Genomic DNA, 15,197 nt, shown 5'->3' on the forward strand with positions numbered 1-15,197 from the left:
ATGAGCCTTCTTTAGATGACGTAATTACTATCGCTAAGCAGGTCGAGCATTCCCAGAAATGTGTAGCAATCATTACAAAACGTGAAAGTAATGGTGAAGCAGTACATGAAGTAAAGTATTATTTTAAATCTAATGTTTCAAAGAAGGGTATTCAATCCAATACTGATTTTGTTCCATCTCGACCTTCTCAAAAGGCCAGTTTTCAATTAAAATGTTTTCATTGTGGGAACACTGGTCATTTAGCGAATGACAAGAAATGTCCTGCCTTGAAAAGCACATGCACCAATTGTAAAAAAGTTGGTCACTTCACTTCCGCTGGTAAAGCTAAGAAAAACAAAACGAAAGTGAACTCAATTTCTCAAAGCTGTTATGTGGAGGATGATTCGGATTCAGATTTTGATTGTGGTCAAATAGTTCTGCACATTTCCAACAATAGTAAGAAAGGACCGTTTGATGAAATAATGGTTGAAGGGAAGGGCACACAGGTACTGTTTGACTCTGGAGCAAAAATAACTATTGCCTTAAAACAGTTTTATTGTGATCATCTTAAAGACAAGGTTGAAATTCTTAAAGCGGATATCAAGCCTTATGCGTATGGTGGTGAACCAATTAAACTGTTGGGGTACTTTCAAGGAGTGATAGAATACAAAGGGAGGTTCATTGCAGGTAAAGTTTGTATCGCATAAGAGCGATAGCATCTTAAGCTGGTTTCATCAGAGAGACCTGGGAGTGATGTTAGATCCTAATAGTAATCCTCCCATTTTGATCAAAGAAAACTTCAACGTAAGTACCATTGACACTAGTGATGATGCCGCTATTTACACTGACAATCTCAAAACATCCTTTCCCAGTGTCTTCAGCGACATATTAGGCTGTCTTAAAGGCTATATACATAAAATCAAGTTAATCTCAGGAGCCGTTCCTGTCACGAGTAAAGTTTGTGGTGTTCCCTTTACCGTAAGAGAAGAGATGAAAAAAAGAGTTAGAGAAACTTAAATCTGACGGCATAATTGAAAAGGTTAAAGGGACTCAATGGTTGGCTCCGGTTGTCGCAGCTCACAAATCGGATGGAAGTTTACGTCTATGCATAGATTTGAGAGCCCATGTCATTGTAGATAGGTACCCACTTCCAAAAATCTGTGACATGCTGATGTTGTTGAAGGATGCAAAAGTATTTTCAACAGTGGATCTCAATTCTGCCTATCATCAGATTAGAATAGATGACAGCTCGAAAGACTACACAGCTTTTATCACCCCTTTTGGGACCTTTAGGTTCGTAAGGTTACCATTTGGGTTAGTATCTGCAGCCTCTGTCTTCCAATGCGCCTTAGAAAAAGTGTTACGAGGTCAACTTGGTGTTAAAAAGACGATGTGCTGATTTTTGGCAGAGATGACAAAGAACATGATTTGAGGGTCAGACAAGTGTTGGAGAGATTTAGTCAACATAATCTCACTGTAAGGTTGGACAAATGTAAATTCCAGAAGTCTTCCATCAACTATATTGGGCACACCATCTCTGAGAATGGTGTCGAGCCTAAAGAAGAGTTGATAGAAGCCATCCAAAATTTAGCTGCACCCACAAAGAGGAATTAATGAAATTCCTAGGAATGGCAGAGTACTACAGTAAGTTTGTGCGAGGGTTTGATGAAAAGAGTGTAAGATTACGAACTTTTCTGTGCAAAGGTGTTGATTTTGTGTGGTCAGCTCAATGTGAAGAAGAATTTAACAACTTAAAAGCACACCTAAAGAGAGCTCCTAAACTGAGGAGTTTTTATCCTTCTTTAAAGTCACTGTTAATCACTGATGCAAGCATGAAAGGTCTGGGGGCTGTGTTACAACAGGAGAAAGGTGATACTGTCAATGTTATCTTATTTCTTTCTAGGAGTTTGAAAGGAGCAGAGCTTAGATATTCTGTTATCGAGAGAGAAGCTCTGGCAGTATTCTGGGCAACAATTTTTTTTAAAAAATTTGCTTTAGGGTACTACATTTAGTGTTAGAACTGACCACAAACCACTGTGTGAAGTGTTCAACAGATAGGGGATTGATGGCATTTCTAGCAGGATTTCTAAATTGGTGGTAGGTCTTCAAGCCTATGATTTCAATGTTGAGTACTTACCTGGTGCACGCAATTACATTGCAGATACCCTTTCTAGACTTGTAAACTCAAATGAAGAGGTTGTGGATGATAAATACAATGAGTTGAATGAATGGGTCTGTACTGTTGAAAGTGAAGGTATAAGTGAAGACAAGTGGAAATAGGAGTGCAAGTCTGATGAGGATCTTAAAGAACTATCTCCTTTAATTAGGAAGGGTTGGAGCAAGAAAATTGATGGTAAGCTGGAAAACTGTTGGCATGTGAGAAATGAATTGTCTGAAATAGATGGTCTTATCTTTAGAGGTTCTAAGTTAATTTCCCTGTTGGTGTTAAGAGAGAAATTAATTGAATTAGCTCATCAAGGTCACCAGGGAATGTCTAAGACCAAAGAAAGACTGAGACTTAATCACTGGTGGCCAGGTATTGATCTGCAGGTTGAGTGAACTATCAGAGAGTGCATACCTTGTGCTTTAAGTGAAAAATGCCTCAAACCAAGGGTTCAACCAATGGTTATTAGGGAGCGCTCAAAAGGTCTGTGGCAAGAATTAGCTTTAGACATCTTGGACCCGGTTTCTAGAGATGGAGGTGAGATTTATGCTTTGGTTCTCATCTACATGTATTCTAGATGGCCTGAGATTAAATTTACGAAGAATATTGATACTAAACATGTAATTTCATTTTTTAAAGAGATATTTACGCGTGATGGACTACCAGGGTTTTTGTTAAGGGATAATGGAGTTCAATTTGTGTCTGCTGAAATGGAGGAGTTTCTACAGCATTGTTCCATAAAACACAAACGCTGCTCACTTTATCATCCAGAAACAAATGGTATGGTGGAATGTTTTATACTTGTGCTTAAAGAAACCATTTCTATGTCAAAACAAAATGGCTTGGATTGGAAAGAAGTAAACAAAAAGGTTGCGGTATATAGGTTCACTCCTCATGCAACAACTGGACGCACTCCTTTTGATCTACTTAAAAAAAGATATGCAAGTACGCTTGTTGCACCTTTTTGGGTCAATGACTTAGAGTGCAAGAAAAAGAGTAATGTGTCTTCACAGGAAGATCTGTGGATGCAGAGAAAAGGAGTACGTAAGCAAAAGTATGATATCGGGAAAGCAGTTAAAACCACAGTAGTCAATGTTGGGGATTTTGTTATGATTAAGGAACCTTTGGGGCGAAAGACTTCTGGTTTGTTTCAAAAACCTCACAAAGTTGTGAAAGCTTTTACCAATGCTATTAAGACTGAAGATTCTCGCATCTGAAATCTTAATAGGGTTGTGGTTGTAAAGAACACTTCTGTACTAAGAAATGCTTCTGATGTTAAACCATCTGATGATGTCTCTGGCTCAAGGAAACCCTCAAGCACCCATGTAAGGGAGAAGAGTGTAAGAACTAGGATAATACCTTCAAAATTTAAGGATTTTGTGATGAATAATTAATGTTTTTGTTTTAGGACAAGTATTTTACTTTTCCTTCTGTACTTTGTTTATTATGGAAGGAAGGTGTGTAACATTATGCTTATTATAAATGCATTTTCTTTAACCTTTCATTCAGTTCTCCCCATGTCTTCTCCACTGTACTGTGTGCTTCATATTGTTTTCCTTCAACTTGTACCATGGAGATAGAATGTTCCGTGTAAAGGAAGTGTCAGTTGCACCTGGCTACAGCTACTGGATGGATGGGACTTTTCATTCTCTACAATAAATCTTACTTCTCTTACAAGTGGCTCATCCAGTGATTATTATCAACTCTTGTGATTAATGTTCCTGCTAGAGAGAGGGATCAAAGTTTTGTCTAGTGGTGCTTTTTGAAAATTCAGCTGTGTCATCTGTGCAGCCACAGAGCAAACCATCTTGTACTACCTGAGGAAGGCGGAAGCTGAAACGTTGTAGTGGAAATATATTTTTGTTCTTTGATGAATCTTGGATATATATATATATATGTATATATTTATATATTTATAATATATATATGTATGTATGTACATATATATATATATTTATATAAATTTATTTATATATATATATATATATATATATGAGAAAAGGAGGTTGCCGTTGTATTGAGTCGCACTCCAACTCGGTACGCTGTTCATGCAGGCGGCCCCTGTGCGGACACACATCACCCCGTTCTTTCCTCGCCGACGCGTTTCGGGCTATTGCGCCCTTCATCATTGGGCGTGGTTAAGGCAAAGCCATGACAAGCAGGACCAACAGTTACATCCCCTTTATTTGAATCAACATGGCGTACAGGTGAGTATCACGCACTGGTTTCTGGGACTGGTAGTCATTATATTACCCAGGTGGGTTGCTGCCACAGAATTGTCCATTAAAAAGTTCTTAGAAGCTCAAATATGTCCTATCACAGCTCCCGCCTGTTTTACCAAACAGCTCCAAGTTGCTCCGTGTTACACCATGCCCCAATAAGCAGGAACGGACTCACATGGGGTCTTGTGATGGTGCGGCTCGTGGCCCAGGCAGGACCACTTTAAATGAGAAAAGGAGGTTGCCGTTGTATTGAGTCGCACTCCAACTCGGTACGCTGTTCATGCAGGCGGCCCCTGTGCGGACACACATCACCCCGTTCTTTCCTCGCCGACGCGTTTCGGGCTATTGCGCCCTTCATCATTGGGCGTGGTTAAGGCAAAGCCATGACAAGCAGGACCAACAGTTACATCCCCTTTATTTGAATCAACATGGCGTACAGGTGAGTATCACGCACTGGTTTCTGGGACTGGTAGTCATTATATTACCCAGGTGGGTTGCTGCCACAGAATTGTCCATTAAAAAGTTCTTAGAAGCTCAAATATGTCCTATCACAGCTCCCGCCTGTTTTACCAAACAGCTCCAAGTTGCTCCGTGTTACACCATGCCCCAATAAGCAGGAACGGACTCACATGGGGTCTTGTGATGGTGCGGCTCGTGGCCCAGGCAGGACCACTTTAAATGAGAAAAGGAGGTTGCCGTTGTATTGAGTCGCACTCCAACTCGGTACGCTGTTCATGCAGGCGGCCCCTGTGCGGACACACATCACCCCGTTCTTTCCTCGCCGACGCGTTTCGGGCTATTGCGCCCTTCATCATTGGGCGTGGTTAAGGCAAAGCCATGACAAGCAGGACCAACAGTTACATCCCCTTTATTTGAATCAACATGGCGTACAGGTGAGTATCACGCACTGGTTTCTGGGACTGGTAGTCATTATATTACCCAGGTGGGTTGCTGCCACAGAATTGTCCATTAAAAAGTTCTTAGAAGCTCAAATATGTCCTATCACAGCTCCCGCCTGTTTTACCAAACAGCTCCAAGTTGCTCCGTGTTACACCATGCCCCAATAAGCAGGAACGGACTCACATGGGGTCTTGTGATGGTGCGGCTCGTGGCCCAGGCAGGACCACTTTAAATGAGAAAAGGAGGTTGCCGTTGTATTGAGTCGCACTCCAACTCGGTACGCTGTTCATGCAGGCGGCCCCTGTGCGGACACACATCACCCCGTTCTTTCCTCGCCGACGCGTTTCGGGCTATTGCGCCCTTCATCATTGGGCGTGGTTAAGGCAAAGCCATGACAAGCAGGACCAACAGTTACATCCCCTTTATTTGAATCAACATGGCGTACAGGTGAGTATCACGCACTGGTTTCTGGGACTGGTAGTCATTATATTACCCAGGTGGGTTGCTGCCACAGAATTGTCCATTAAAAAGTTCTTAGAAGCTCAAATATGTCCTATCACAGCTCCCGCCTGTTTTACCAAACAGCTCCAAGTTGCTCCGTGTTACACCATGCCCCAATAAGCAGGAACGGACTCACATGGGGTCTTGTGATGGTGCGGCTCGTGGCCCAGGCAGGACCACTTTAAATGAGAAAAGGAGGTTGCCGTTGTATTGAGTCGCACTCCAACTCGGTACGCTGTTCATGCAGGCGGCCCCTGTGCGGACACACATCACCCCGTTCTTTCCTCGCCGACGCGTTTCGGGCTATTGCGCCCTTCATCATTGGGCGTGGTTAAGGCAAAGCCATGACAAGCAGGACCAACAGTTACATCCCCTTTATTTGAATCAACATGGCGTACAGGTGAGTATCACGCACTGGTTTCTGGGACTGGTAGTCATTATATTACCCAGGTGGGTTGCTGCCACAGAATTGTCCATTAAAAAGTTCTTAGAAGCTCAAATATGTCCTATCACAGCTCCCGCCTGTTTTACCAAACAGCTCCAAGTTGCTCCGTGTTACACCATGCCCCAATAAGCAGGAACGGACTCACATGGGGTCTTGTGATGGTGCGGCTCGTGGCCCAGGCAGGACCACTTTAAATGAGAAAAGGAGGTTGCCGTTGTATTGAGTCGCACTCCAACTCGGTACGCTGTTCATGCAGGCGGCCCCTGTGCGGACACACATCACCCCGTTCTTTCCTCGCCGACGCGTTTCGGGCTATTGCGCCCTTCATCATTGGGCGTGGTTAAGGCAAAGCCATGACAAGCAGGACCAACAGTTACATCCCCTTTATTTGAATCAACATGGCGTACAGGTGAGTATCACGCACTGGTTTCTGGGACTGGTAGTCATTATATTACCCAGGTGGGTTGCTGCCACAGAATTGTCCATTAAAAAGTTCTTAGAAGCTCAAATATGTCCTATCACAGCTCCCGCCTGTTTTACCAAACAGCTCCAAGTTGCTCCGTGTTACACCATGCCCCAATAAGCAGGAACGGACTCACATGGGGTCTTGTGATGGTGCGGCTCGTGGCCCAGGCAGGACCACTTTAAATGAGAAAAGGAGGTTGCCGTTGTATTGAGTCGCACTCCAACTCGGTACGCTGTTCATGCAGGCGGCCCCTGTGCGGACACACATCACCCCGTTCTTTCCTCGCCGACGCGTTTCGGGCTATTGCGCCCTTCATCATTGGGCGTGGTTAAGGCAAAGCCATGACAAGCAGGACCAACAGTTACATCCCCTTTATTTGAATCAACATGGCGTACAGGTGAGTATCACGCACTGGTTTCTGGGACTGGTAGTCATTATATTACCCAGGTGGGTTGCTGCCACAGAATTGTCCATTAAAAAGTTCTTAGAAGCTCAAATATGTCCTATCACAGCTCCCGCCTGTTTTACCAAACAGCTCCAAGTTGCTCCGTGTTACACCATGCCCCAATAAGCAGGAACGGACTCACATGGGGTCTTGTGATGGTGCGGCTCGTGGCCCAGGCAGGACCACTTTAAATGAGAAAAGGAGGTTGCCGTTGTATTGAGTCGCACTCCAACTCGGTACGCTGTTCATGCAGGCGGCCCCTGTGCGGACACACATCACCCCGTTCTTTCCTCGCCGACGCGTTTCGGGCTATTGCGCCCTTCATCATTGGGCGTGGTTAAGGCAAAGCCATGACAAGCAGGACCAACAGTTACATCCCCTTTATTTGAATCAACATGGCGTACAGGTGAGTATCACGCACTGGTTTCTGGGACTGGTAGTCATTATATTACCCAGGTGGGTTGCTGCCACAGAATTGTCCATTAAAAAGTTCTTAGAAGCTCAAATATGTCCTATCACAGCTCCCGCCTGTTTTACCAAACAGCTCCAAGTTGCTCCGTGTTACACCATGCCCCAATAAGCAGGAACGGACTCACATGGGGTCTTGTGATGGTGCGGCTCGTGGCCCAGGCAGGACCACTTTAAATGAGAAAAGGAGGTTGCCGTTGTATTGAGTCGCACTCCAACTCGGTACGCTGTTCATGCAGGCGGCCCCTGTGCGGACACACATCACCCCGTTCTTTCCTCGCCGACGCGCTTTGCCTTAACCACGCCCAATGATGAAGGGCGCAATAGCCCGAAACGCGTCGGCGAGGAAAGAACGGGGTGATGTGTGTCCGCACAGGGGCCGCCTGCATGAACAGCGTACCGAGTTGGAGTGCGACTCAATACAACGGCAACCTCCTTTTCTCATATATATATATATATATATATATATATATATATATATATTTATATATATATCCAAAAGCAAGCTTTGATGAAACAAAGACGCCACACTCTTCCTGAATCTTTAAAGTTTAAAGTTTTATTTTCTCTTCACCTACGCGTTTCGAACTCTGACAGTTCTTGGTCACGGTAGTATACATAAGTCCCTTCTCACTTTCATTATTTATACCAATTCACCACTGTTACCCGCAATGAGGCATTGTGGGTATGGTAGTTCTTTACAAACAAAATGTATAGCAATACATTTAGGATTTGCGTCGAGTCTGAGTGACTGTGTGGGCACCAATGTCAAAGGTTAATATCGAGTCCTCAGTGGCAAGTTTATATCTATTAGATGGGCTGACATACCAAAAAGACACTTGTAGTAAATGTCTGATTTTGCGTTTAGTTGCAATTCATATACACGAAGGCTTACGTGTATAATGTCAGAGTGGCTGAAAATGTTAATTCAGACAGGCATTATGGCTGAGTGCCATTGATATTTCATTAACTTTGACAAAAGATGACCACACGGCACATCTGAAAACGACAGTAATCCATTATTACATACAAAAATTATAATCTTTGTGAACACGTTTGCATTTAAATTTCACTCTATCAATTCCAAAATGTTGCAAGGAAAACTGGCTGATTCTGAAATGTGAGATCAATTATTCATGAAGTTATTTACAAATGTACATAAAGTTCATCATCTCCGTTCAATCCTCCAGGGATTCTAGTTTTAAAACGGATGATTAGTTTTGATTCTAATCGTCTCAATTTAAGAGTTCTGTTTCCACCTCTTTCATGTTCTTTGATACATGCAATGCCCGAGTACTTGATGTCCTGCCAATTTTTTCCAACGTGACTCTGTAGGTGTTTAGTCATTGCATATGTCATGTCATTGTTTTGGATTGCGCGTATATGTTCAAGGATGCGCTTTTTCAGCGGGCATATTGTTGATCCACTGTATCTCTTTCCACAAAAACATTCGATCAGATAGACTACAAATTGAGTGTCACAGGTAATCTTATTTTGAATTGTGAATGTTCGATCTCGTGGGTCTTTGAGAGATTTTAGATTTTTGCCTATTTTACACGCTTTGCATGTCATGCATTTTGTAAATCCTTGTTGTCTTACTTCAAGCCAAGATTTTGTTGTTCTGTTTTCAAAGTGGCTGTTTACCAGTGTATCTTGAAGTGACGGTGCCTTCCTATACGAAATTAGTGGATGACTTCCAATCATCGGTCCAATGTCAGGATCCTTTTTTATGATGTTCCAATATTTAGATAGAATTTTTCGAATGTTGTAACTCTCCTTTGAGTAAGTTAAAATCAGTCGAGGTCTTTCTTCGGTGGTTTCTGTTACTTTCTTTCTTACTGTGAGAGTTTGTGTTCTTGTTTTTTGTCTGGCTTTGTTTTCTCCTCGTGTAATGTCACTCTGTTTGTATCCTCGTGAGGCAAATCTTTGTCTAGTGTCCATAAATTTTCTCTCCATCTCTTCTGGCTCAGAACAATTTCTTTTCATCCGTATGAACTCACCATACGGAATACTTTGCTTTAAGGATTGTGGATGGAAGCTAGATCCGTGAAGGACACTGTTTGTGGATGTTGCTTTTCTAAAGACTGTTGACTGTATCTTATTCGATTTGATGTAGATTTTTGTATCCAGAAACTCAATCTCAGTTGATTGTATATTGAAAGTGAATTTTAGGCCTACCTCATTATGATTCAATATTGTGATGAACTCCTCCAGTTTTTCCTTCTTCCCCTTCCATATTAGGAAGAGGTCATCAATGAAGCGTAGCCATAAAACTAAAGATGCGAGAAATGCGCATGCGCGGGCGTCCGCGCATGCGCATTTGCCAGAAGAAATTAGAAACAGAAAGAGGGAGCCCCGGAGATGCCGCGCTTACGGGTAAGTCGACTTATTTTAATTTATTTTTCAATGCTTATATTATTTAAAAGAAGGGCGGGCGGGAGGTGGGTGGCACGTAGTGGGGCTACGCGAAGCGCGTAGTGTGCGTAGATTTGGGCACACTACGTGCTGCTTCACGTAGCCCCACTACGCCCACTACGCCCACCCTTAATAATGAGACAACATCAATTGTTGCAAGTAGGTAGTCAGGTTGCCATTCTGTTTCCATTAGGATTCTCAAGAAATCGCCGGTGTCTCTGATGTAAGAGTTTAAAGTTGGAACTATCGGTAGCAAGAAATGGTCAACATAATCAGCTATTTTCTCATATAGTGACCCACAGCTGGATATTATGGGTCGGCCAGGGGGTTTGTGCAGGGTCTTGTGGACTTTCGGTAAAAAATATATCGTAGGTGTTACTGGATTAGTTACCGTTAAAAAATTCTTTTCTTCTGCACTTAATAGGCCATCTTCATACCATTCATTTAAACGACTGTGTATGTGTCTAGTCATCATTGGAATGGGATTAGAGGATAGAAGTGTGTAGTTATTTTCGTTGTTTAGTTGGCGATTCGCTTCCTCTATATATGCTTGTTTATTGAGGATAACAATGTTTCCGCCTTTATCCGCAGGCTTGATTTCTATAGCATTGTTGGTTCTTAATGCCTGTAATGCTTGACGCTCTTCTAAGGATAGATTCTCTTTTTTAGAGTTGATTGTGTTTTCCAAGACTTCTAGCTCTGCCACAACTAGGTCTTGGAATGTGTCAATTCGGTTTCCTGGATGTAGCGATGGACAGAATTTTGATTTATTCCTAAATTCAGTCCGTGGATGATTGTCTGTACTTATTCCCATTTCTTCCAATGCTTGAATGTCTGTTGTTTCTGATTGAGTCGTTTCATGGGCAAGATCATAGGCAGTTCTTAAAGCTGATGTTTCAGCAATAATGTATCCTCCTTGTGATTCACTTGAAGTTGGATTAATATCCAATTCACAAGCTTTGAGTTGTTTAGGTATTCTTGCAAAGAATTTCTTTAGTTTTAATTTTCGAACATATTTGTACATGTCGATTCGGGTTTCGATTGCATCATGATGTTTTTCCGGGCAGAATGTTAAGCCTTTATTCAATAATGTACGTTCTGCTTGTGTCAAGTTATAATTCGATAAGTTGATTATTAAATTGGGATCTGTTTTTGTAGATTTATTTATTTTCTTATCACTGTTCGGTTTCGTAAATGGTATTTTTGTTTTTCTGCTTCTTCTTGTTTTTCGCCGTGGTTTGGTTTTCCGAATTGGCTCCTTCCTTGTCCCCTTGTGCGTCCTCTGCCTTGTCCTCTTCCTCTGGTTCTCGGATTTTGTTGTTCCTGATAAAGTAATTTCATTTCTTCTAAAAAAGAAAACTTTCTGGTAACTATTGACTGCTGTTCTCCTTCACTTAGGTCTGATTCTGTTTCACTTGGTGTAGTGCAGGGAGATTCCGACACATTGACTTTTTTGCTTTCTGTTTGTTGTTTTAAGATTTCGAATCTTTTAGCAAATGTAAAGATGGTACCGTTTTCATAGTCGCACTCATCTCTCCTAAATTTTCTTTGTTTTCTTTCTTGGATTTCACACTCACGTTTGTCCAAATTTTTATCCATTTGCATTCTTAACTTTTTTATACTTTCTTCATCTTGCCCTTGCGTTTTAATCTGTTGCTCGATTTCCTCTATTTTGATGTGCAATTCATCAACATTCTTTTTAGCGTACTTAATGATGATGAGCATCATTGTACGTGAACAGTCCATGTTGTTTTTCCCCCATTCATCAAGCATTTCGGGGCTGGTGTCAGGATGGTTTGGAAGAGTGAATATGCGTAACCCACGAGGCACTCTTCCCACTTCCACATACTTTTCCAGTGTGATTATTTCCCAACTACGTGAAATCTCTTTCCTAAGTAACTTTTCCATTTGTAGAAATAATTGTTTCAATGACATTGTGGCGGTATTTGGCTCAGTTGTTTTGGTATTTGAAGTTGAGGTGGTAGGTGTTTGTTTAGTGAACATGCTTTCCGCTTTTTCCATTCGTTTAGCCGCTCTTTGTTCCATTTTGCGTTGATTATGAGTTCAATTATTCAAATGCTATTTTGTTCAGTGAAAATGTCTTTTTTATGTCCAATTCACTGTGGCTGTTAGTGAAAGTTTCTTATGCTACTGTTTGTGAAGAGATAGGGATGTGTTCTCACACCCCCACTGACGTTCTTGTCACAGATAACTACTTTTATCAGGAAAGTGTGTCTTTAGCGCATTAGTACTCTACTCCGTAATTTTAGTAATTATGGCAAGCAAACACACTCGCTACAGCACGATATGCGGATAATACCCGAGGGGTTGTTCAAGCTTACCTGGGAGACTCCCGGTCGTGATTGTGTCCTCCGACGCCTCCACGCCGGCGCTCTACCAGTTGCCCCTTGAAGGTAATTATCTGCTTGTTGTGGCCGCTTTCCTTGGATTTGGTGCTTCGTTATTTGTTTTTGCCGATATCCTCTGTCGACCTGGCAATGATTTTTCAAGGAGTATTCATTCTCCACCAGTATGCAGATCGCGGCACAAATACGAATCGTTTTTCTTCCAAAATGGTTCGTGGCAGTCCGGATACGTGCTGGGCTCTCCCCCGTAATCATGAAATGAGTCCAACAAATTGTCCCTGCGGGAGGAGCACTGTATAGCTGGTGCCGGCGGCGAGGTAAGGACAGCCTCGCATATGTATCCAAAAGCAAGCTTTGATGAAACAAAGACGCCGCACTCTTCCTGAATCTTTAAAGTTTAAAGTTTTATTTTCTCTTCACCTACGCGTTTCGAACTCTGACAGTTCTTGGTCACGGTAGTATACATAAGTCCCTTCTCACTTTCATTATTTATACCAATTCACCACTGTTACCCGCAATGAGGCATTGTGGGTATGGTAGTTCTTTACAAACAAAATGTATAGCAATACATTTAGGATTTGCGTCGAGTCTGAGTGACTGTGTGGGCACCAATGTCAAAGGTTAATATCGAGTCCTCAGTGGCAAGTTTATATCTATTAGATGGGCTGACATACCAAAAAGACACTTGTAGTAAATGTCTGATTTTGCGTTTAGTTGCAATTCATATACACGAAGGCTTACGTGTATAATGTCAGAGTGGCTGAAAAAGTTAATTCAGACAGGCATTATGGCTGAGTGCCATTGATATTTCATTAATTTTGACAAAAGATGACCACACGGCACATCTGAAAACGACAGTAATCCATTATTACATACAAAAATTATAATCTTAGTGAACACGTTTGCATTTAAATTTCACTCTATCAATTCCAAAATGTTGCAAGGAAAACTGGCTGATTCTGAAATGTGAGATCAATTATTCATGAAGTTATTTACAAATGTACATAAAGTTCATCATCTCCGTTCAATCCTCCAGGGATTCTAGTTTTAAAACGGATGATTAGTTTTGATTCTAATCGTCTCAATTTAAGAGTTCTGTTTCCACCTCTTTCATGTTCTTTGATACATGCATATTGTTTCCAACAAGGATTTACAAAATGCATGACATGCAAAGCGTGTAAAATAGGCAAAAATCTAAAATCTCTCAAAGACCCACGAGATCGAACATTCACAATTCAAAATAAGATTACCTGTGACACTCAATTTGTAGTCTATCTGATCGAATGTTTTTGTGGAAAGAGATACATTGGATCAACAATATGCCCGCTGAAAAAGCGCATCCTTGAACATATACGCGCAATCCAAAACAATGACATGACATATGCAATGACTAAACACCTACAGAGTCACGTTGGAAAAAATTGGCAGGACATCAAGTACTCGGGCATTGCATGTATCAAAGAACATGAAAGAGGTGGAAACAGAACTCTTAAATTGAGACGATTAGAATCAAAACTAATCATCCGTTTTAAAACTAGAATCCCTGGAGGATTGAACGGAGATGATGAACTTTATGTACATTTGTAAATAACTTCATGAATAATTGATCTCACATTTCAGAATCAGCCAGTTTTCCTTGCAACATTTTGGAATTGATAGAGATAACGGGGGAATTTCATTGGTTTTTTATCAGTAAAATTTCCGCTAACTATAACATGTGTGAAACCTATGGTTTTTTCAGTGAATTTGCAAGGTTTTTTAAATGCTAATTCCTAACTATAACGTGTGTGAAACCTATGGTTTTTTCAGTGAATTTGTACGGTTTTTTAAATGCTAAGTTACTTTACGCCATTCGTGGCGTGCGCGCCCACTTAACGCAGTTCGTTCCGTGCGCGCACGGTGCGCTTTGCGCACCGCGCGCCCACTTTACGCAGTTAGTGCCGTGCACGCACGGTGGGCACGCGGTGCGATGACAAAGCAAGAAAGCACGTCAACAAATCTGTTTCTGCTTTCCTCCGTGACTATGGTATGGGTGCCATTTACCACAACAACTTGCGTTATGACATGCAAGACATTTATAGAGGAGATGATGTGCACGTCAATGATGAAGGGAACAGAGTCTTCCTCTTGAACCTTAGACTCTGCATCGGTACTTACTTGTAGGTACCACTAAAAAATCATTTCATAAACACAACGGCTCTTTTTAGAGCCCCCTAATATCTAAACACTTAAATCTGATTTTCATTTTTTTTTTTTTTTTTTTTCTACCGTACGCTTACCGTAAGCTTACCGTACGCGTACCCCGTGATTTTTTTAAAAATCAATAAATGTTTTCTTTGTACTTTACAGTCCTTCTTTGACCCCCTCACAAATGTAAGGGGGTCTGTAACTCTCCTCATTGCCCCCTTTTCTTGTTTTCACTCTTTTTTTTCTTAGTGAAATACACAAAATGGCGGCCGCCGCTTCCTGGTTTCGTCCGATTCGAATGTTTACTAAGATCTAAGAGCCAATCAGAATCGCGCTCGCGCACGCCACCGTACGCTTACCGTAAGCGTACGGTAAGCGTACCGTAAGCGGGCTCAGATATATATATTGATTTAAAGGCTATTTTCTCAGAATCTACTGAACAGATTTACACCAAACCTACAAAAGGCACTTCCTTGACCTAGGGACTACCTCTCTGCCAAATTTCGAGTAATTCTGTTCAGCCGTTCGGGCTGTAGCTCGTTCTAAAGGTCCTATGGAAAAATGCATGGGGAAAACGCGTTTTGGGACCCCCCTTTTATCTCAGCCCCCGCTTGACGGATCCCCCCGAGACTTTCAGGG

This window comes from Triturus cristatus, chromosome 7 (genome assembly GCF_964204655.1).
Source record: "Triturus cristatus chromosome 7, aTriCri1.1, whole genome shotgun sequence".
Classification (NCBI taxonomy): Eukaryota; Metazoa; Chordata; class Amphibia; order Caudata; family Salamandridae; genus Triturus; species Triturus cristatus.